The 24,062-nt window shown below is 41.6% G+C and overlaps 1 protein-coding gene across 1 annotated transcript in view; it reads right to left on the reverse strand.

The window, feature by feature from the left end:
• The window catches only part of LOC134285028 (uncharacterized), a gene marked incomplete at its 3' end in the record, with an annotated part of 176,349 nt that overhangs the window by 54,718 nt on the left and 97,569 nt on the right, over nucleotides 1-24,062 (reverse strand). Inside the window, 1 exon segment of the mRNA XM_062844902.1 lies at nucleotides 630-697.

Here is a 24,062-nt window from a genome sequence, read left to right on the forward strand (position 1 = left end):
GCGTATGAAATATACTGCGAGTATGACAGTTTTGCATCCAGCAGCACCTCCGAATCCTTGATACAATGTACTCGTTGTATAGGCCTTCCTAGCAAATTGTAGCTGTAGATTATTGTCCGCTTCTTTCTGGAGAAAGAAATAACCGAGCACTTCGCTAGCCGATTAAGTATGCACCAGTTCGCGAAGGCTTATCACAATTATCCTAGAAATTTATGATTTTCCAATACTAAAATTGCCTTAGTAAAATATTCACGATAATTTTCATCCTGCGGCCCGCGGCTCGGACGCAAAATCTCAATTTGGCCCGCGGTTTACATCAACCTGAGCACCACTGATGTAACAAATGAATAATTTTCCAATTTAACTGGTTCCAATCCGTTACGAAGCAGAAATCGTGAATAAGTGCAGTCAGTTAAAGCTTTGCTAAGTAAACTTTTCAACCTCACTGCTATACACGGTAGACGGAACGACGCAAAAAAAGTTGTGAACTCAAACAGATAAACTGCCTCTCAGTAATAATTGGTAACACAATCCAATCAAGTCGATTGTGGTTTAACTCGTGGTGACTGCCGCACAATGAAATTCAAGCTTCAACCAGAAACATATATGATAACGATTCCATTACATACCTCGCTTGAATGTCAGCGGAGTTCTTCCAGCATCCAGCAGTGCTGCTGTCGTCGTCGTCGTCGTCCAACTGAAAACAAAAGTGAAGAGAAGAAAAACAGAAATTAAAATAATCCGCAATCAGTGATAATTCTCTCTCTCGGAGAACTCATAATTGATTCACACTTTGAATTTCATTAGCCAATTTGGAAAACGAAGAAAAACAAATGTTGTTTGCCACAGGTAGGTATAGCGGTTTGATGAGTTAAACTTTAAGCATGAATAGTTACAGTCGGACGAAGACAATCAACGTATGACGAAAATCGATTTTCGTTTTTTTTTTTCGGATCTACCATACCATACCGATTTAATTCACCGTCGTCGGCACCACTCTCAACAACAGAAGGTCAGAAGAAATTCAAAACAATTGATGCATCGATCATCTGGCCCCATCTTGCGTTGCGAAGATTTGCTAATCTGGTTGGCTTGAAAGGAACTTTCGGTTGCATTCGAAACCATTGTTTGCTGCTGCAGCTGCTGCGGCTGCAGCAGCAGCGTTTATGCTCGTGATTTATGATTAAACGACTGTGTGCAATTTTGCGTTTTCGTCATAATAGTCCGCGTCGCCGGTTAAAGAATCAACATCATTTGGAGACGCAATAACTAGTCACAATAGTTAACTAGCTAGATTTCAGATCATCCCGCTTCAAGTTGGGTGTGATTTTCACAGACTGACGAAAATTGGTTTCAAATCTAGCTACAATTGGTTCGTTGATGAGATTTCGGAGGGTGACCAAGGTGATCAATTACCAGCTAGTTTTTGAGGAACTGCATCATTAGGTTGATGCAAGTGAAGGCACCACGTGCCTTGAAATGGATATGCTTTTTCGTTCACAGCGCGTCTAATTAAAGTTGAAATGTACTCTTTTTTGGTTGTCAAGTGTAATTGTCAGTGATGAATGATCGTGAAAAACTGAGAAAAACTACTATGAAATTTGCACCTGCATCACGAACTGATCTCATAAATCGTGAAGGTAATTGCAAAATATGAACCATTTCAAATTCAATCAACTTTACCGGATCAATAGGAAAACCAAAAGCACTTGTATCTTTTTTTCTACCAGATCATTGGAACCATAAATAATTGATGATGAACATTGAGATCAAATGCTGATGCACGGATTGATTGATTGAAATGGTTGTTTTTCCAATTCAATGTGTTGTATTTACAGTGTTTATGTTACTATACAGTTAAGGCTTTTACTACGCTGTGTCAATCAGTTAAAGTCCACTGAATTTTTGGTTAATCCTTTGGGAATTCCCTTAAAAATTTCTTTGGTATTTTCTCTGGAAAATTCTCAGGGAGTTCCATTTGGATTTCCTCTGAGCATTCTTTCGAGATTTTTTATGAGAATTTCAATTCCTTCGAAAGTTCTTCTGGGAATTCTCCAGGGAATTCCTCTGGGAATTACTCTGACATTTCCTCTCAGCACTCCTCTGGGAATCCCTCTAGGAATTTCTTAGAGGATTCTTCTGTCAATTCCTCTGGTTATTCTGGGAATTCCTCTGGAAATTCATCGGGGATTGTTTTTGCTAGAAATTCCTCACGCAACTACTCAAGGAATTTCCGGGAATTCTTGAAGGAATTCTTCCGGGACTTTTTCTGAAACTCCCTCTTGTAATTCCTCTGTAAATTCCTCTGGGAACTTCTCTAGGAGCTGCTCTAGGAATTCCTCTGGAAATTCTTCAGGAAGTTCTTAAAAACATTCTGGGAATTCTTCTTGAAATTCCTCTGGGAATTCCTCTGGGTCTTCCTCTGGAAGCCCCTCTGAAAATTCCTTTGTTAATTCCTCTGATAATTCGTCTGGGAACTCCTCTGGGAATTCCTCTGGAAATTCATCTGAAAAATTCTCTGGGAATTCTTCAGAGGTTTTCCCTAGAAATTCCTGTGGAAATCACTATAGAATTTCCTCTGGAAACTCCTCTGGGAATTCATCTGGAAATTCTAAGCTTTACTCTGGGAATTCTTCTGACAATTTCTCTTAGAATTCTTCTGGGAATTCCTCTAGGAAATCCTCTGGGAAATCGTCTGGGAACTCTTCTGGGAATTCCTCTGGGTCTTTCTCAGGCAATCCTCCAGGAAATCCTCAGGAGATTCCTTAGAACATTCCTTTGGATATTCTTTTGAGAATTCTTTTGGAAATTCCTCCGAGAACACCTCTGGGAATTCTTCTGAGATTGCCCTTGAGAATTCCTCCAGGAAATTCTATGAGAACTCCTCTGGGAATTGATCTGGGAAATTCTCTGGAAATTCTTCCGAGGAATCCCCTGGCAGTTCCTGTGGGAAATACTCTGGAAACTCCTCTGAGAATTACTCTGGAAATTCCTTTAGAAATTTATCAACGCATTACTTTGGGAACTCTTCTGGCAATTTATCTTGGAATTCTTCTTGGAATTCCTCTAGGAAATCCTCTGGGATTCCTAGAGTTCCTTTGGGATTAGAGAGTTCCTTTGGGAATTCCTCCGATAATACATCTGGGAATTCCTCTGGGATTGCCCCTAAAAATTCTTTGGAGAATTCTTCCAGGAAATTCAATGGGAATTCCTCTGGGAGTTCTGCTGGGAATTCTTGTGACTGTTACACTGGGAATGCTTCCGAGAATTCTTCTGGAAATTCATCAGTGAATTCCACTTGGAATTCCTCTGGGAGTTCCTCTGTAAACTCCTCTGGAAATTCCTAAGAAATTCATCTGACAATTCCTCTCGGAATTCCTCTGCGAATTCCTCTGGGACCTCCTCTAGGAGTTCCTCTGAGAACTTCTCTAAGAAATCCTCTGGGCATTCCCCTGGGAATTCCTCAAGAAGTTGCTCTAGAAACTCCTCTGGGAATTCTTAAAGGAATTCCTCCGGGTCTTCCTCTGGAAGGCCCTCTAGAAATTCCTCTGGGATTTCCTCTCGGAATCCTTCTGGAAATGTATTTAGGATTATTCTGGGAATTTCTTTAGGAAATCTTCTGGGAACTTCTCTGCTAAATTCTCTGTGAATGTCTCTGGGAGTACCCCTGGAAATTCCTCTCCAGATTACTCTGGAAATTTCTGTGGGAAATCCTCTAGAAATTCCTCTGGGAACTCCTCTAGGAATTCCTGTGGGAAACCATCTGAGAACTCCTCTGGGAATCCCTTTGAAATTCCATCTAGGATTTTTTTTAAAGAATTATTCTGGGAATTCTTTTGTATTCCTCCGGGAATTCCTCCGGAAATTACTCATGGAATATCTCCGGGAATCCCTTTGAAAATTTCTCGGGGATTTTTGCTGAGAATTCCTCTGGGAATTTGTTTAGCAATTCTTCGGGGAATTCCTCTGGGAAATTCTCTGGAAATTTCTCTAAGAATCTATTTAGGAATTTTTCTGGGAATTGCTTTAACAGTTCCTCTGGGATTTTTTCTGGGAATTCTTCTGGCAACTAATCTCGTAATTACTCGGGGAATTCTTATGGCAATACCTGGTGCATTATCCTCTAGGAATTCCTCTGAAAACTCCTCTAGGAATTCCCTGGGAATTTCTCTAGAAGTTGCTCTAGGAATTCCTTTAGAAATTCCTCTGGGAATTCTGCTTGGAATTCCTCCGGGTCTTCCTCTTGAAGTCCTTCTTGGAATTCCTCTGGAAATTCCTTCAGGAAATCATCTACGAGCTGCCCTAAGAATTCCTCTGGGAATCCGTCTGGAAACTCTTTTAGAAATTTCTCTGAGAATCCGTTTGGGAATTCATCTGGGAGTTCCTCCGAGAATCTCCTGGGAATTTCTATGGAAATTCCTTTGGAAATTCCCCTGAAAATAACTTTGGAAATTCTTCTCAGAATTCGTGGCAATTTATCTGGGAATTCTTAAAAGGAATTTCTGTGAGAATTCCTCTAGAAATTCCTCGGGGAACTCCTCTGCTTAATCCTCTGTGAATGTCTCTGGGAGTACCCCTGGAAATTCCTCTCCAATTACTCTGGGAATTCCGGTGAGAAATCCTGTAGGAATTCCTCTGGGAATTCCTCTAGGAATTCCTGTGGGAAACCCTCTGGAAACTCCTCTGGGAATTCCTCTGGGAATTCCTTTGAGATTCCATCTAGGATTTTTTTAGAACTCTTCTAGGAATTCTTTTGTATTCCTTCGGAATTCCTCCGGAAATTACTCAAGGAATTTCTCCGGAAATCCCTTTGGAAATTTCTCGTGGAATTTTTCTAAGAATTCCTCTGGGAATTTCTTTGGGAATTCCTCTGGGAATTCCTCTGGAAAATTCTCTAGAAATTCCTCAAAGAATTTACTTAGGATTTTTTCTGGAAATTCTTCTGGGATTTTTTCTAAGATATCTTCTGGCAGTTCCTCTGGTAGCTCCTCTGGCAATTCCTCTGGGAATTCCTCGGGGATTATCCTCTAGGAATTGCTCTCGGAACTCCTCTAGGAATTTTTCCGGGAATTCCTCTAGAAATTTCTTTGTGAAATCCTCTGGAAAATTCTCTGGAAAATCCTCATAAATTTCCTTAAGGAATTCTTCTGGTAGTTCCACTGGTAGTTGCTTTGACAGGTTCCTCTGGGAATTTTTCTGGCAATTCCTCTGGTAATTATTCTGGGGATTCTCCTGGCAATTCCTTGGGGACTATCCTCTAGGAATTAATGTAGGAATTCCTCTGGAAACGCCTCTAGGAATTCCCTGGGAATTCCTATAGAAGATGCTCTAGGAATTCCTCCAGGTCTTTCTTTTGAAGTCCCTCTTGGAATTCCTCTGGAAATACCTCCAAGAACTCCTCTAGGAGCTGCCTTTGGAATTCCTCTGGGAATTCATCTGGGTCTTCCTCTTGGAAATCGTCTGAGAAATTCTCAGGGAACTCATCTGGGAATTTATCTTGAAAATTTTCTGAGAATTCCTTTGGGAATTCATCTGAGAAATTCTCTGGGAACTCCTCTGGGAATTCGTTTGGAAATTCCTTTGGAAATTTCTCTCTTAACTGCTATGGAAATTCCTTTGGAAATTGCCCTGCGAATTTCTCTGAGATTTCTTCTGGAAATTCCTCTGGGAATTACTTTGGAAATTCTTCTAAGGATTCCTGGAAATTTATATGGGAATTCTTCTGGGAATTTCTGTGAGAATTCCTCAAGGAAATTGTCGGGGAACTCCTCTGGAAATGTCTCTGGGAGTACCCCTCGGAATTCCACTGCAAATACCTCTGGAAATTCCTGTGGAATTTCCTCTGGGAATTCCTTTAAAATTCCTTCTGGAAATGTAGTTAAGAATTCCTCTAGGCATTCTTTTTTTGCTCCGGGAATTCCTCCTAAATTTACTCAGGCAATTTCTCCGGGAATCCCTTTGGACATTTTCCGGGGCTAGAATTCCGCTGGGAATTTCTTTGGGAATTCCTCTGGGAAATTCTCTGTGAATTTCTTTAAGAATTAGTTTATGAATTCTTCTGGGAATTTCACTGGGAGTTACTTTAAAAGTTCCTCTGGGAATTTTTCTTGGAATTCTTCAGGCAATTCTTCTGATAATTCCTTCGGGAATTCCTCGGGGATTATCTTCCAGAAATTAATCTAGAAATTCCTCTGGGAACTCCTCTAGAAATTTCTCTGGGCATTCCCCAGGAAATCCTCAAGAAGTTACTCTAGGAATTCCTCTGGGAATTCTTCTGGGAATTCCTGTGAAAATTTCTCTAGGAAATCCTCTTAAAACTCCTCTGGGAATTTCTCTGAGATTTCCTCTGGGAATTCCTCTAGTAATTTCTCTGTGAATTCTGCTGCCCTAGAAATTCCTCTGGAAATTCTTCTGAGAGTTCCTCTGGGAATTTATCTGAGGATTCCTCTGGGAATTCCGTTGGGAAATTTTCTGACAATTCCTCTGGGGATTCATTTGAGAATTCCTCTGGGAAATCATCTGAGAAATTATCTGGGAACTTCTCTGGGAATTCCTCTGAAAATTCCTTTGGAAATTTCTCTGAGAATTACTTTGGGAATTTTTCTGGGAATTCCTCCGAAAATTACCCTGGGAATTTCGATGGAAATTTCTTTGTAAGCTCCCCAGGGAATTCTTCTGAGAACTCTTCTGGAAATTCCTCTGCAAATTACTTTGGAAATTATTTTCAGAATTCTTGGAAATTTATCTGGGAATTCCTGTGAGATTTCCTCTAGGAAATCCTCTGGGAACTCTTCTGGAAATTCCTGAAGAAATTCCTTTGAGAATTCATCTTCTTTTGAGAATTTCTCCGGGATTTTTTTTTTTAATTCCTCTGGAAACTAGTCAGGGAATTTCTTCGGGAATGCCTTTGGAAATTTCTCGAGGAATCTCTCTGGGGATTCCTGTGGGAATCCCTTTGGGAATTCTGCTGGGAATTTCTCGCTGAGTGTTACCCAGTCGGTCCATTGCGAAAATGATCAACGGAATCAATCAACTCAGTTCGCTGAATTGAGATGATGTCTATATGTGTGTATGTATGTCTGTGTACAAAAAATGTCGCTCACCTTCAAGACACTTCCCATTGGCCGATTATTCGAATGTTAGCACAAATCGAACCATAATTTAACCGCATCGTTAACTTTTGAAAATGGTCCGGATCGGTCGAGGCGTTCCGGAGTTATGGCAATTTCAGTGATCCGGACCAGCACCGCACTATAAGATATCAGGCAGACAAAAATCGAAAAAGTGACCCTCACCAAATCTTTTTGTTATATTTTTTGTCGAAAGTGAACATTCCAATTAAGAAAATCCCAAAGTTTCAAATCTCTGGCACTTTGCGTTTCTGAGATATGAAATGTCAAAGTTGTAAATTTACGAAAAATAGTTTTTTTTGCCAGATAAGCTCGGTTTATCTTATATCAATTTTAGACCATTTTTTCATGAGAAACCCCTTAGTTTACAATACATCATTGAAAAGGTTACTAAAAAGCTGTAAGAAACAAAAAACACTAAGTTTCTATACAGAACTAAATTATAAAAAATCAAAAAATTGAAATATCGCAAATATAAAATATTTTGATCAGCAACTTTTTTTGCGCTGAATTACGCATATCTCAGCAATTTTAAAGCATAATCTGGGTCTATTCCAGAAAGTTGCGGTGGAAAAGTTTCGATTTAATCGATTTAATTTCAAATCTATATATATAAAAATGCAGTGGCATACGTGGGACCGCGCATAACTTACAAACAAAAGGTCCGATTTTAGTCGTCTTAGTTTTTTTCTGTTAGTTTTCACCCAAGGAAGGTTTCTGAGACATAAAACATGGAAAAATTGAGAGTTTTTGAAAATCGATCTTCCTTACATTTTCACCGGGGACATGGTCTTGGATAGAAACTTGAAACGCCAAAAAACGCAGTAGGCAAGACAAAGTTTGCCGTGTACAGCTAGTATTTTTATAATTTCTTTTCGTTTTCTGTGGTCTATACTATCAAAACATTTCGTTAATATGCTTTGTCAGTATTTCTAGCTTAACTTTTCAAAAGGGCGTATATACTTATTAATATACAGAAATACTGACAAAGCATATTAACGAAATGTTTTGATAGTATAGACCACAGAAAACGAAAAGAAATTATAAAAATATTTATACAATTCAGTATCATAATTTACATTTTATTTAACTCATTTCGGTATCATAATGGCCATTTTTTCCGAACTTACTCATTATGCAACTGAAATGAGTTGCATAATGAAAAATAGTTGTATAATGTTCATAATGCAACTCATTTGAGTTGCATTATGAACATTATGCAACTCAAATGAGTTGCATTATGAAAAAGTCATTGCATAAAATTTTGTATGGAAACTCGTTGCAAAACTCGATTTTTTCAGCACTCGGCAAGCCTCGTTGGATAAATGTACGACTCGTGCTGAAAAAATCAACTTTTTGCAACTCGTTACATAAATAACTATTTCGTCCGTCTGGTTGTATGGAAATCGCCCATAGTGCACCGACCGGTAGAACTGGCCGTATGAAAAACTAAACCAAGCGCCATCATCACATCAAACTGCGCCGATTTTTGTTACCTTCAGCAAGGTTGACGAATTTTGTGCGGAAATCAACACTGGAGACCAAACATTCCACGATGTCGACTCGAAATTCAAAATGGCTGCCTAATATCCAAAATGGCGGCTCAAAATTCAAGATGCCGGCTGTTTATTAGAGTTTTAGATTCTCAAAACCATGCAATCCGGGTAAATTTGATATGGGGAAGATGTCTGGAGTCCAAAAATGGCGACCACAATATCCATTGATGGTCAGCCTAAAATCAAAGATGGCGGCTCCAAATTCAAGATGGTGGCTTATAATTCAATATGGCTCAAAAATCATACAATATGGGTAAATTTGGTACGAGGAAGATGTCCGGGATTAAAAAATGTCGACCAAAATATTCAAGATGGCGTCTCAAAATCCAAGATGGTGTCTGTTTAAGGGAGTTTCAATATGGCGGTCCAAAATCCAAGATGACGGCCCCTAATCCAAAATGCTGACTTTTTAATGGAGTTTACGGCTAAAAAGCAATCATATGGGTGTATTTAGTTTAGAGACTGTTTATTTGAGCTAAGTATGGGTATATTTGGTATGGAGAAACACTTTTGTTTCTTGTTCTGAACATATCTTTCGAATACCGAACGGTGTTCATTGGTACTGCATATACATGCAAATTGGACCATTATCACCCCTTTGAGGGAGGTAGGATTGCATCAAGGGAACTGAGTATCTGTGTTGCGCTGATAACACGGCAATTCAATAAAGTTCCGGCTAAGGCTCAATTGGTTGGTTGATACTTAAATCCCCACAATGATGTAAAAAGTATAACAAAAACTGAATTGCAACCAGTTAAAATACAAGATCAATTTTAAATGTCTTCACTGAATATCGCTGTCGCACGCCGACCATCTTCCAATTAAAAGCAATTTCAAGCCTCATTTAAACGTGACATCTTCCGGTAAGCAGACAGATACTTGTAGTAAGTAGCGGTCCTTTTAAACCACCCCACAAACGCATCGGTGCGTATTTCCCACGTGTTTAAATGTAACACACTGCTACTGGTTGTAACATTGAAAAACCTTTAATCAAGTCGACGACGACGGATTATATCTGACTTTGAAGTGATGCAACTGATTCGATTAGCTCTGAGAAGCGTTCAAATAAACTTCCCTCATTTCGCGCCGGATGTTCCGTTTTGCTCCAAATGCCGCCACTCGCCGTACCGGGGTGCGCGCACGTGTTGCCTTACTTTGCACCGTTCCTACGATACTGCTGATACATATTTAAGCCGATTATGCTGAATTATGCTACGACGGCGGCTGCTTACCCGATTAGAGGCGAAGAACAAACCAAGGACAAAATAATAACAAATTTTGCCATCATATCTCATTTTATCATTATTATGTTATTTATGGATAACACTAAATAACTCGCTAAGAACAAAAAATATTATCATTGTAAAACTTGTTATTTCTGAGTTATTATTGAATAACAATAAATAACTGAATAGTAATATAATATGCAATCACAGCAAAGTAAGTTATTCTGAGCATCCTAAAATAACACCTTAAGTGCATATTTTGCAATCATAACTTGTTTTGTTATTGATGAGTTATTTAGTATTTATTTTATTTTAAAAAGAATGTTGATGAAGAGCAAATTTTGTTATTGGTTTGTAAGGAAAAAGATCTGAAGAACAAAAAATAATAACTCACTTAGTTCCAGAAAAAAGAAAATAATAACTTATTATGTTTTTATAAGATCAAACCAAGGACAAAACATTTCGGAACTTACAATACAGTTTTTCCAATCATAAGTACAAAATTTACAATTATGATGATCTTATTTGAAATAACTTATTTTGTTCTTAGCTTGTTCGCAATAACTCGATAATAACTTATTCAGTTTCTCCATTTTCCGGTACAAAGTCAGTTATTTTTTTTGTTCTTTTAGCTTTTATTCCCAATAAACCAAAAACAAATGTTGTCATTCAGCTATTCATTTTTAAAGGCAAAATTTGATGTTCGTTAGTTATTTTCTTCTACCCGGGTAATGAGTCGGCCTTCAACGTGTGAAGGCCAAAAAACCATACAATCTCTCACTCATTATGGGCGGTTTTTCTCATCCATCCGAACTAGATGGGTAAATTGTTTGATTGTGGTTTCAGATGAAAAACTTTATTGAAATGCATATCTATGGCTTCAGAATGATCAACTAAGCTGAGTTCTATGTGGATTCGTCGAAACCAATCCGTAATGCGCCCGGCACGCGTGATGAGAGAGCACGTTAAACGACCACAGCCACATGCCCTTCTCCCTATAACTACTGGAGGTGGGTTTACACTGGAATTGGGTTACACGCCCGCCACCACAGCTCCAGTTGATCATTAAGACACACGTCGAAACAGTTACAACAATCTACTCCGATGCGATCGGATTCATGCTTGCTGCTGTTACCATTACATTAAGTTGATTGAGGCTGCCTAGGCGGCACCACACCGTTGTTCCCTGCTTGTAGTGCAGTCGCAGTCAGTGGTCAGCACCAGCGTTGCGATCTATGATTAGTATTCGATTAAAAGGTTGGGCAGTCTAGATGCGCACGGTGGTGGTGCACAGTGGTCTCGGAGTGAGTCAAAATCCCTCGGAGAAATTGCCTCAGGAGTTTTCTCAGTGATTTCCCCAGGAATTTTCTCTGCGATTTCCGCAGGAACTCTCCAGGAATTCTCTCAGGGATTTCTCCAGGAATTCTCTCAAGATTTTCCACAGGAATTCTTTCAGGGATTTCCTCAGGACTTTACTCAGGGACTTTGCCAAAAATTCCCTCAGGGATTTTCCAGGAATTTCCTGAGGGATTTCCCAAGGAACTCCCACAGGGATTTCCCCAAGAATTCTCTCAGGGAATTCCCCAGGAATTCTTTTGGAATTTCCCAGGAATTTCATCAAGAATTTTCTCAGGAATTCCACCAAAATATCTCTTCAGGAACTCTTCCAAGAATTCCATCAGGGGTTTCCCAACGGATTATTGTAGGAATTCTCTCAGGGATTTTCCCAGGAATTTCCACAACAATTCCTCAGGAATTCCCTCAGAGGTTTCATCAAGAGTTTTCTAGAGATTTCTCCTGGAATTCCCTCAGGAATTTCCTCAGGAGTTTGCACAGGAATTCCCTCAGGCATTTCCCCAGCAATTCTCTCAGGATTCCCCCAAGAATTCTCTCAGGAACTGCCCCAGAAATTCCCTCATGGATTTTCCGCAGAAATTCCCACAGGGATTTCCGCAGGCATTTCCTCAGGGATTTCTACAGGTATTCCTATATGGATTCCCGCAGGAATTCCCTCAGGGATTTCCGCAGAAATTCTCTCAGGGATTTCCGCAGGAATTTCTCCAGGGATTTCCGCAGGAATTCTCGCAGGGATTTCCGCAGGAATTCTCGCAGGGTTTTCCGCAGGAATTCTCGCAGGGATTTCCGCAGGAATTCTCGCAGGGATTTCCGCAGGAATTCTCGCAGGGATTTCCGCAGGAATTCCCTCAGGGATTTCCGCAGGAATTCCCTCAGGGATTTCTGCAGGAATTTCTTCAAGAGCTCCTTCAGTGATTTCACAGCAACTCTCCCGGAATTCAGGGATTTCTCCAGGAATTCTCTGAGGATTTTCCACAGGAATTCTTTGAGGGATTTCCTCAAGATCTCCGCAAGAATTTCCACAACAATTCCTCAGGAATTCCCTCTGAGGTTTCATCAAGAGTTTTCTTCAGATTTCTCCCGGAATTCCCTCAAGAATTTCCTCAGGTGTTTGCACAGGAATTCCCTCAGGCATTCCCCCAGCAATTCTGTCAGGGATTTCCCTAAGAATTCCCTCAGGGATTTCCCCGAGAATTCTCTCAGAGATTTTCCCAGGAATTTCCTCCGGGATTTCTGCAGCAATTCCCACAGAGATTTCCGCAGGAATTCCCTCAGGGATTTCCGCAAGAATTCCCTCAGAGATTTCCGCAGGACTTCTGTCAGGGATTTCCGCAGGATGTCCGTCAGGGATTTCCGCAGGAATTCCCTCAGGGATTTCCGCAGGAATTGATTCAGGGATTTCTTCAGGATTTCCCTCAGGGATTTCCGCAGGAATTCCCTCAGGGATTTCCGCAAGAATCACCTCGAGGATTTCCGCAGGAATTCCCTCAGGGATTTTCGCAGGAATTCCCTCAGGGATTTCCGCAGGAATTCCCTCAGGGATTTCCGCAGGAATTCCCTCAGGGATTTCCACAAGAATTCCCTCAGGGATTTCCGCAGGAATTCCCTCAGGGATTTCCGCAGGAATTCCCTTAAGGGGTATCCGCAGGAATTCCCTTAAGGGATTTCCGCAGGAATTCTCTTAAGAGATTTCCGCAGGAATTCCCTCAGGGATTTCCGCAGGAATTCCCTCAGGGATTTCCGCAGGAATTCCCTCAGGGATTTCCGCAGGAATTCCCTCAGGGATTTCCGCAGGAATTCCCTCAGGGATTTCCGCAGGAATTCCCTCAGGGATTTCCGCAGGAATTCCCTCAGGGATTTCCGCAGGAATTCCCTCAGGGATTTCCGCAGGAATTCCCTCAGGGATTTCCGCAGGAATTCCCTCAGGGATTTCCGCAGGAATTCCCTCAGGGATTTCCGCAGGAATTCCCTCAGGGATTTCCGCAGGAATTCCCTCAGGGATTTCCGCAGGAATTCTCTCAGGGATTTCCGCAGGAATTCCCTCAGGGATTTCCGCAGGAATTCCCTCAGGGATTTCCGCAAGAATTCCCTCAGGGATTTCCGCAGGAATTCCCTCAGGGATTTCCGCAGGAATTCCCTCAGGGATTTCCGCAGGAATTCCCTCAGGGATTTCCGCAGGAATTCCCTCAGGGATTTCCGCAGGAATTCCCTCAGGGATTTCCGCAGGAATCCCCTCAGGGATTTCCGCAGGAATTCCCTCAGGGATTTCCGCAGGAATTCCCTCAGGGATTTCCGCAGGAATTCCCTCAGGGATTTCCGCAGGAATTCCCTCAGGGATTTCCGCAGGAATTCCCTCAGGGATTTCCGCAGGAATTCCCTCAGGGATTTCCGCAGGAATTCCCTCAGGGATTTCCGCAGGAATTCCCTCAGCGATTTCCGCAGGAATTCCCTCAGGGATTTCCGCAGGAATTCCCTCAGGGATTTCCGCAGGAATTCCCTCAGGGATTTGCGCAGGAATTCTCTCAGGGATTTCCGCAGGAATTCCCTCAGGGATTTCCACAGGAATTCCCTCAGGGATTTCTCCAGGAAATCTCTCAGGGATTTCTCCAGGAAATCTCTCAGGGATTTCCCCATAAATTCCCTCAGGGATTTCCCCAGGAATTCTCACAAGGATTTCTCCAGGAACACCTTCAGAGATTTCCCAAAAAATCCGTCGCGAATTATCACAGGATTTTTCTTAGAATTTCCCCAGGAATTCTCTCAGGGTTTTCCCATGAATTTTCTTATGGATTTCACAAAGAAAATTCTTCAGGGATTTCCCAGGAATTCCCATAGAGATTTCTCCAGGAATTTCTACAGGGATTTCCTCAGGAATTCTCTCAGGGATTTCCCCAGGCATTCCCTCAGAGATTTCCCCAGGAATTCCCACAGAGATTTCTCCAGGAATTTCTACAAGGATTTCCTCAGGAATTCCCTCAGGGATTTCCCCAGGAATTCCTCAGAGATTTCCCCAGAAATTCTCTCAGGGATTTCCCCAGAAATTCCCTCAGGGTTTTTCCAGAAATTCCCTCAGGGATTTCCCCAGAAATTCCCTCAGGGATTTCCCCAAAAATTCTCTCAGGGATATCTCCAGGAACTCCTTCAGTGATTTCCCAAAATCACTGTAAGAGTGTTTGACTCTGTCAATCCTGGTTGAAGGCCTTGTTTTTACTTTGCGTAAATTTTGACCACTTATTCCAACCGAAGAAACCACAGTGGCCGATAAACTGGCCATGATGCACTAATTGCAGGAATTCTTTCACTCTCGATACGGTAAAAGGCACGGTCGCTGCTGAAGCATCGGCGGCGCAAAACCGTACAAGTCCAAACCATGTAGTTATTCCCAAGCTCTAATAACCAACCACTGGCACTGACTGTCTGACTGACTTCACCGCCACTGTGCGAGGAGAGTGTGCGACCGTTTTGTGTGAACACCATCACCGACCGTCCGCCTCGCACTTAGCACAACTAAGCTCATTGCGTGCTAATTCCCATTTATTAACGCGATTATTTCTCCATAATTCCACACAGGCTGTGAAAGAAGTGTGTGCCCCAAAAAATCGTTAGTCAAAGACTATTGTGCAAATCGGGACATGGGACAATGACCTGTCGCTATTGGAATACATGTCCGAATAACCGACAACGACGACGATGCGTCGTCGTCCTCGTCGCAAACACCAGAGAAAATTACTTTTGCCACCGAACCGCACCGAAGGTTAAGGTGAAACATCAAGAAATCCCATTGCGATTTTTCATACAAACTTTAGAGGCACAAATCTGACGAACAAAGCATCGACCTAAGCCGCACTTGATTTTCCTGGCCTTGCTCACTTGCAAAAAGAGGCAGCTTTTACAAATCGAGAGCATTTGTTTACGAATTTTCAAGATTGGTGCTCTTGAAAACGTGAATAGGGGATAAAGTCGGCCATTGTGGCAGCCATGTTTGTATTCTCTGAAGTTTCTCCTTAAGCTTTTTCTGGCTGGTTTCACGGTCGAAAGCCACCGCACCGGTAGCCAGCCAGCGGTTGTACGACCTCAGTGTCGAATATAAGCCGAGTCAATGATTGTGAAACCGCGCTCAGGTTTATGCCGCCGCCTAAGTCATAAATCTTGCGAGGCTTTTTTATTTTGCTCACACGCATTGCAGTTCTACCCGCGCGGTATAGTCGACTGGCGGTAATCCGTTAGTTTTTAATGCGATTAAATTTGCACTTGGCGGTCGGAATATGTAAACGAAAAGAAATACTAGTTTTCTTTTAGTTGCATTAGTTTAGTTGCATGCCTACAATTCCTCCAGGAATTCTGTTAGGAACTCCATCAGGAATTCTACCAGGAGATCGACTAGGAACTCGACCATGAATCCCACCAAGAATTCCACCAGTAATAAAACCAGGAATTCCACTAGAAATTCCATTATGAATTTCACCAGCAATTTTACTACGACTTCCATCGGAAATTAATCTAGGAATTCCACCAGGAATTCTACTCTGAATTCCACAGGAATTCCTCTAGGAATTCGACCAGACATTCAACAAAAATTCCACCATGAATTTCACTAAGAATTTACACAAGAATTCCCCTAAGAGTTGCACCAGGAATTTTACCAATAATTCCAGCAGGAATTTTACCGGGAATTCTACTCTGATTTCCACCAGGTAACAACTGTTTTAGTTTGAAAAATCATGTTTTTAACGAAAGTCGAGGATTTTGAAAGAAATTGCCTACCTTGAGGCGTATAATACTGAAACACTTTAAACGCCTAAGTTAGGCAAATTCTTTTAAAATCGTCTGACTTTCGGGAAAACATGATTTTTCATACAAAAACAGTATGCTACCTTCAAGTTACACCTTAAGTTATATTCAGTACGCTTAAGATCTAGCTTAGGACAAAAAATCTACTCCTAGCGTGCCTTAAAATCTTTCACAGACGCACAGAAATTAGACTTCAAACATGAACATGTTTTGGAGACCTTGAAAAAGTTTTACATCACTTATATACTTTTTAATCCCCTAGCCTGACAAAATGTACAATAACGCCACTATTGCTAGCCACTTTTCAGATGAAGTCATTTGAATTCCAACTAATGGTGCCTTGCTAAAAGAAAGGTTATGCAATTTGTACTCCTCCTGAACCCAGACGTCCACCGGAACAGAACTGTCCAGGTGGCTCCAATTTTTGAGGCTATCAGCATTATTGTAACTACAACTAAAAAAGAAGTGAACAACAAAGATTCATTGGAAAAAAAAAACAGATTAATCCACCAAGTGGTGATAGTGCCTTTACCGTCGAATATGAACTCAAGATTTTGTTCACCATTGTAATTTCAAGGAAGCATCCAATCTTGATTCGGCAACACTGGCGGTAATCTTAAGTGTGGTTAGAGACTATTTTTTGGCTGACCGTTTATCTGTAGTCGAAAATTTTCGATGATTTGATATTTCGCATGCATGGGTTTTGTTCGTTTTTTTAATTGGTCACTTCCAGTGGGACACCTGGAAACGGTTCCGGGACACACCCGGTTTACCTATGAAACTATTCTCCTGCATACCGTTCATCTGATTATCGAAAAAGCAGCTGTTTGATGTTTTTGCAAGCCTGGGTTTGATTCACTTTTTAAATTTGCCACTTCCAGCGGGACACGCGGAACCGGTTCCGGTACACTACCGGTTCTGAAACTATTTTGCTGCTTACCTTTCTTCTGGTTATTGAAAAAGCAGCTATTTGATGTGTCGCATGTATAAGTTTAGTTCACTTTTATAGTTGACCACTTCCGGCGGGACACCAGGAATTGGTTTCGGAACATTACCGGTTCAGATATGTTCTAAAACCATTTTGCTGCTTACCGATCATCAGGTTATCGAAAATTGCCGCGGTTTGATGTGTCACGTGTATGGATTTATAGACTGTTGCAGAAATTATAAATACACTTTGTTTATTCAATAAAATGAATTGTTTTGATGATTTCTACCATCTTTCTTCAGAATACAGCATATAGTGCTCTAGATTTTTGTATTTCCTTTCAATTATCATGATATTTTCAAGAACAGTCGAGTTATCGAACAATTAACTTTATTTTCCAAATTTGAATTTGCACAAAGGTGTTTTTTTAATCATTTCAACATTATTTATCACTAAATGCCTAAAATTATCTAACTTTTATCATATTCGCTTTCTTAACAAGTTGCCTAAGAAATGCCTTCATCAAAACCTGGGAAAAATCGATGAAGGCCTTTCCACAACATTTATTCTGACATCAAGTATCTTATTTTTCGAGGATTTCTACGGAATATAAGAACTACCACACAGTTTCATAGCTATTCTTAACACATTTCATTGAATTAAATTCATTTTAATCTGCTCATTCGATCCTCCAAATGGCAAAGTTTGTCATACCATAAGAAAGAATGCAGTAAGCAGTAGTAAAGACATTCGTTTGCTTAACGTTTGTCGCTACCTGTGCTGTTGAGAAATTTGAAACAAAAATTTTTGCATGTACGTGATGAAGGTTCTTGATCAAATATTCCAGTGAAAATTACTTTTACCAATCGAGAAATATCCTTTCTTATCGACTCAGTAACTTTCATTATGTTTGGCACTTGAATATTTTATTTGTGGGATTTTTTCCTTTTCTACTATGCTGTATTTTTTTACCACTTTGTGCAACTTCAAATTTTAACCCTATCTTCTAACTTTATAAAGAAACATCAATAAAGTTGGTATTATTTGCTTCGTTAGAATGTTTACTATAAGAGCTTGAAGAAACTTTTTTGGATATTGTGCTCAAATTGAAATGGCAGTCAATCGTTAGTGTATTTATAATTTCTGAAACAGTCTATATTGCATTTACATATCTGTCCCCTTCCAGAGGTACCGGTCCGGAGCATCTAAATGGCCTTAACTCCGGAACGGCTGGACCGATCCGTACCATTTTCATTAGGAAACAATGGGATCAGATTCCGCGTCTAATGAATCAATGGATGACGTGAGATTTCGTTTGAACACACACAGACATCACCTCAATTCGTCGAGCTGAGTTGATTGCTATATGTGACTTGACCCTCCGATCCTTCTTACAAAAAGTCATTTTTGGAGTGAACATGTAGCCTTTCCAGTACACTTAGCGTACGAGAAAGGCAAAACGTTGATGTTCGTGTTTTTGCCAGCGGTTTGAAATTATTTAGTAAGCTCCGTAGCCTACAGGTCTAATAATGTCGGGTTCAAATCGGGTTTGGTATCCAGTGTAGATGATTCGATACTTTTAAAATGTTTTGGTACAGGTCAAAGTAAACTTGGAAACCCGACCATCTCTAGTGTGCACGATGCTGGGATTCCAGGAGGCTCCCACATGACAAAAAAAAAGCTTTTGGACCTTGTTTTGGACCTTACATATGTCTGAAAAATGGCCTTCATGCAAGCATTTCTGTAACGCCAGCCTGAGCCTGTTAGGGAATCCTGAAAAACCGTGAGCCACTCGAGTCAGCTACTTCGTCTTCATATGGCCACAACGTTAAGTTTTTTTTTTTACTTATTCGTTTATTTGGAAGGCTCGGGCGCCACATGGGCATAACTGACTCACTAAACCGCGAAAACCGATTAAACATCGCGATCACCAAGGCAATCTTTAATTATTTCATTCGCAAAATCATGAAACATTTCAGATAAGCAGAAAATCATGGCTTACGCAGTAGTTTAATCTGTTTAGTAAGTACCCCTTTTGATTTTACATTTCACAATTTATTACTGCCTTAATACTATGTTAGTTTGGGAAGCCGAAGTACTCGCGACTGTTTCGAGGTTTAGGATTGAAAAAAAATAGTAAAATAAAATTGGGAAGGAGGGATTTATGGGTTTAAAACTAAATTATTTGCTAACTTATACTAACAACATTGATGGGACAAATTGTCCATATCTGTAACGGAACCAAAAAGAAAAAACTTTATCGGTAGACAACGAAAAGAAGAGGACAAACGGTAGGGGGGGTGACGACAGACAGGGGCGAACAACAAAACCAAAAAGCGGACAACGAAAGCAAGGAACGTACTACACAAAACTCTGACATCAACACGTTTCAAAAACTGGTAAATCAGGTTCATGTATTCCAAATCAAGTCCTGCCAACACTTCTCTAACGGGTTTTTGTTGTTTTCCTCGGATCCGGAGAATTTCATGCAGCTCAGATCTGACCTCACGATACTCATTGCATCCCCACACGACATGTTCGATATCCTGGTAAGCCGCGCCACAGACACAGAGATTGCTTTCTTAGAGCCCAATACGGAAGTATGTGCGTTCAACAAATAGTGGTTGGACATCAGCCGACACATCACACGAATGAAATCGCGGCCTTAATCCAACCCTTTGAACCATAGCTTCTTCGACACCTGTGGAATGATGGAGTGGAACCATCTACCCATCTCTCCATCTCTCCATTTTGTGTTGCCAGCTGATCAAGGTCTCCTGACGGGCCAATACAAAAAAATCGTCGAAGGCGATTTGACGCTCGTAAATATCGCCTTTGCTAGCGCCCACCTTAGCCAGTGAGTCCGCTTTCTCATTGCCCGGAATCGAGCAATGTGAAGGGACCCAAGCTATGGTGATGGTGTATGAACGTTTGGACAAATCACTCATGACCTGGTGTATTCCATTCAGGAAGTACACTGAGTGGTTCATCAGTTTCATTGACCGAACAGACTCCAGAGAGCTAAGACTGTTGGTAAAAATGAAGTAGTGCTCAGGTGGAAGAATGCCATTGTACTCTAAGCCGCTAGCTCAGCAACGTATACCGAACAGGGCTTTTGAAGCATGAAGGCGGCACACAACGTTGAGTTTTGCTGCGGAAATAGAGCTTCCACGATCGTCCTCAACTTGGCCGAACACATTTAACCCTAAAAGGGAACCTGGGGTCCATTGGACCCCAGGCGCCTTTCAGAGCTCGTCTTTGATGGAACACACTCAGCGAGTTGACGAAACTGAGGCCATGAAGGTATCCCTTTTAGGGTTAAACAAAACAAGCCATTGCTACCGCTACTGTTAAATCCTTTGCGTCAAGGTTTACACCACTGTTAGTTCGGAGAGCCTCAACAAAACTTCTTTGTCGAAGTCCTGTGTCTTCCACTTCCGTTCGAGGGAGGATCCTCGTTCGCCTTGTTCTCGTACAGGCTTGCCGCTTAATGCTACAGAAGAACGCCTGGTAATCGTTGTGGGAGTACTGCTCACTGACTCTCCAGTTCATATCTTCCATTAGCGGCAGGCTGCAGAGAACGTAGCATCGATAATGAATTCACGGCCCTCTCTGCGGAATATGCTGGCCGTACCATCGGTGCAAAGCCTTACATTCAGCTTTGCTAGGGCTTCCAGTAGGCTGTACCTCTTTGCATTGGTACAAGTACATCTTATAATCCATTCAACGGTCCAAGCATTGAATTCACCTCCGATGACTACTGGCTTCTGTCCGAGTAGCGTACCAGTGAGTGCATGCAACGTCCTGTTGTGCGTTTGGCTCTATCCGTCACCCAACTGCAGTTCACGGGGGAGGAGGCACCCGGTTCGGTTCTGCGATGATTGCAACATCACACATAGTCTCTGTTGTCGACTGCCAAAACAGTTGCTTGGGATGACGCAATCATTAAGATTAATTTGGGTTATGCCAATCATTGTTGGCCTGCCTTTGCCTTTTTATAGGCATGGCATTTAAAGTCTTCCGTTTAATGGTAGTCTCCGTCCTCCAGTTTGTAAAGCTTGTACCTGGGTTGACTCGTGCAGTCCCAAACAACGTGGCCATTTCCAACGCAACTTCAGCATCGTCGCTACCTGTCGGGCTCTTATACTTTCTCGCCTGGTGCCCAAACTCTATGCATTTGAGACATCGCTTTATTTGTTTGGTGACTCGGGGAGCCAGCCTCAGTGAACACACTGACCGCAGTATACATAGAAATTGTTGATGATGATACCCACCAATTGTGAATAAGGAGTTAACGCCATTACTTTAAGTGACACACCAAGCAAAAAGGGTTCCAAAGAGTACAAAAAAAAACCAATCCCAATAATTCACGTTATTTTACAATGAGCATGCCATAATAGAACAACAAAATGAAACGAGATCACCCACCCATGCGCCTCCATCTGTATCTCCATCGCTGATTTTCTGTATCTACCGCCATTGAACGAAGCATGCACGTGAGTATATGGTTCCTTAGTTCTATTGCTATCTAACCCATTTTCGTACTGATTTATCCTGCTTCCCGAGGACGGAGATTGTTTATTTGGTTCGATAGTGCATCAATTGTATGGTATGACTTCCATTTGTCACCCGCTCGCTTATGCAACCTGAGCATCCCTGAGGCTAAATAGGCCCAACGTTAAAGATCTGGTCCCAGGTCAGATCCCTATCAACTTCCTAGCCGAGGCTTTGTCGCCACGAGCCCCTGGGTCTGCCTCTGCTGTGGTGTCCTACTGGATTGCATTCCAGTAGTTGCTGCAGATTACACCTCCGCCCTTTAGTAGTGTGAGGCCGACCCAAGTCCTTTTACCTTCTCGATTATTTTATATTGGTTTCTGAGATTTATAATCGTCGATGGAGTTCAGTATTTAAGATCCAAATATGAGGCTAGCAGACCTGAACTATAAACCGCAGACATCGGTTGATGAAAACCTGCCACTTCTTTGTGGTCTCTGTTGACTCTCACCACGTTTCGTACAACTGTACAGATTTCTCGTTGAAATAAAAAGTTCAAATTATGGTGAGTTGTGTCCTGGGTGTCCTATGGCCTGCAAGCGGTAATAACGATCTTGATCTGGCTATCAGTATATTCCGGGGTTATAAGCCGAAACGGCAAACGAGCGGGTTTGCAGCAATACCACCGACGTGACAGTGATGTCAATTTCTTGACTTTGTTTTGGCTGACCAAGCCATGTGGAAATTACTCTGTTGAAAATGCTTCGACATCCATCTGCAAAACAGAAACATGTGCTTAATTAACAAATTGAAATGTAAAGTATGAAAAGAAATCCACCTATTCCGGTGGGACTCGAACTCACGACGCCAGACGGGCGCTTCTATTCCTTCAAGCTACGGATTCATTCGACTATCTCCGGTACCAGTAGTCGTAACTAAAATCGATTCCACAGTCGCACATCGTTAACTTCTTTTCACAATAATCACAATCCAAACCTCCTTCGGATGGGATTAGATGAACATCTAACACATACACTGTTGTCAAAGAATAAGAATATCAAGAATGCCCACTTCGCCGATGCTCGGAGGGACACTACCGCAGCGCTATCTGCGGAAGAAAGTTCAACTTTCATGCGGTAGTGTGCGTTATTGATTGTATGTGGATACCAAAACATACGCACACCACCTTCTCTTATGACAAATCACGAACCCTGTTACATAGAGCTTCCACCTTGAAACGCTTAGAGAGCGCCACTTGTCTTCACGCTCAGAAAACCGTTCTGATAAACGTGAACAAACAAACGCAAACATGAGAACAAGCAAATATACACCGTGAACTGGAACTAGTTCCAGCTGTCAATATGGGTGTTCTATAAAACGTGAAATTTAGTTAACGGTGTACATTTCTTATTGTTGTTATCGTTGCTATGCATAGTTCCCGTTTGTTCCCGTTGCCGTGATTGGGAGTGCACGTATATCGGAACGGATTTTTTGCGTGTTGTCTTGACGTTTACAGAGAAAAAGACAAGAGAGGGCATTCTTTCTATTTTTATTCTTTGTTGTTGTGCACATGTGTGTCAAAGCGGGAGAGAAAATTACTTTTAATTGTCAAGAGCTTCGGGTACAGTCTCCCAATCACTTATTGGTATGACTTGCCAGTGTGCCGTCGGACTCTCGAAGGAATAGAAGCGCCCGACTAGCGAATTGGGAGTCGTGAGTTCGAGTCTCACCGGAGTTCGTGGATTCTTTTCATAATTCAAATCTCAATTTGTTCATCGACCACATGTTTCTGTTGTGCAAATGGATGTCAAAGCATTTTCAACAATGACAATGGTGTTTCAAAACTGTCTCCCCCCCCAAATTTGAACGGACAACCAGCGACACGTGCGCTTCTGTAAAATCAGCGCAGACGCGAACCTTTTCCTAATATGAATATGCCTAATCAGAAGACGTTTAAAATCAGCTGATTTTTGGAGCATTTGACAGTTCTCCTCCCCCCTCCCCGCTATGTCACACTTTATGTATGGGACCTCATTATTGTTTGTATGGGTCGTAACGTTCTGCAAAACCCCTCTCCCCGTAAAAGCGTGACGTAATTTATGCACGGCCCCTTATTGTGGTTAGTCCGATACTCAGCCAAAAGCAGTGTCTAAATCTATCAAAAACTGCAACAATTGCTGCAACACCAAATCCTAGATACCTAGATCTTCACATCTCCACTCCATATCGCTCCAACTCATCGTCATCAACCACGTGCGCGGTCCATGGTGCTGCACTCAACAGTAGTTCTGCTCTGCTGCATTCCAACCGAGGTTTGTGTTTTAGCTCCACTCCCAGCCTCAACATTGACACTCTCGGTACCTTCGCACGATAATGAGTACCAAGCGATGTAAATTTATTCATGCCACCACCCACGCCGGACCGAAACTTGACACCGAAGCAACGAGCTTAGTAACGAGTAGGTACTTACCCCAGGTGCGATTTCAACAGCTCCACTATGATGAACAGACCTTCTATAGTGACCGCAGCAGTGCAACAAACAGTTGTTGTCAGAGAAAGACGAATAAAAGCTCTGACTTTT

The sequence above is a fragment of the Aedes albopictus genome, chromosome 1 (assembly GCF_035046485.1).
Source record: "Aedes albopictus strain Foshan chromosome 1, AalbF5, whole genome shotgun sequence".
NCBI lineage: Eukaryota > Metazoa > Arthropoda > Insecta > Diptera > Culicidae > Aedes > Aedes albopictus.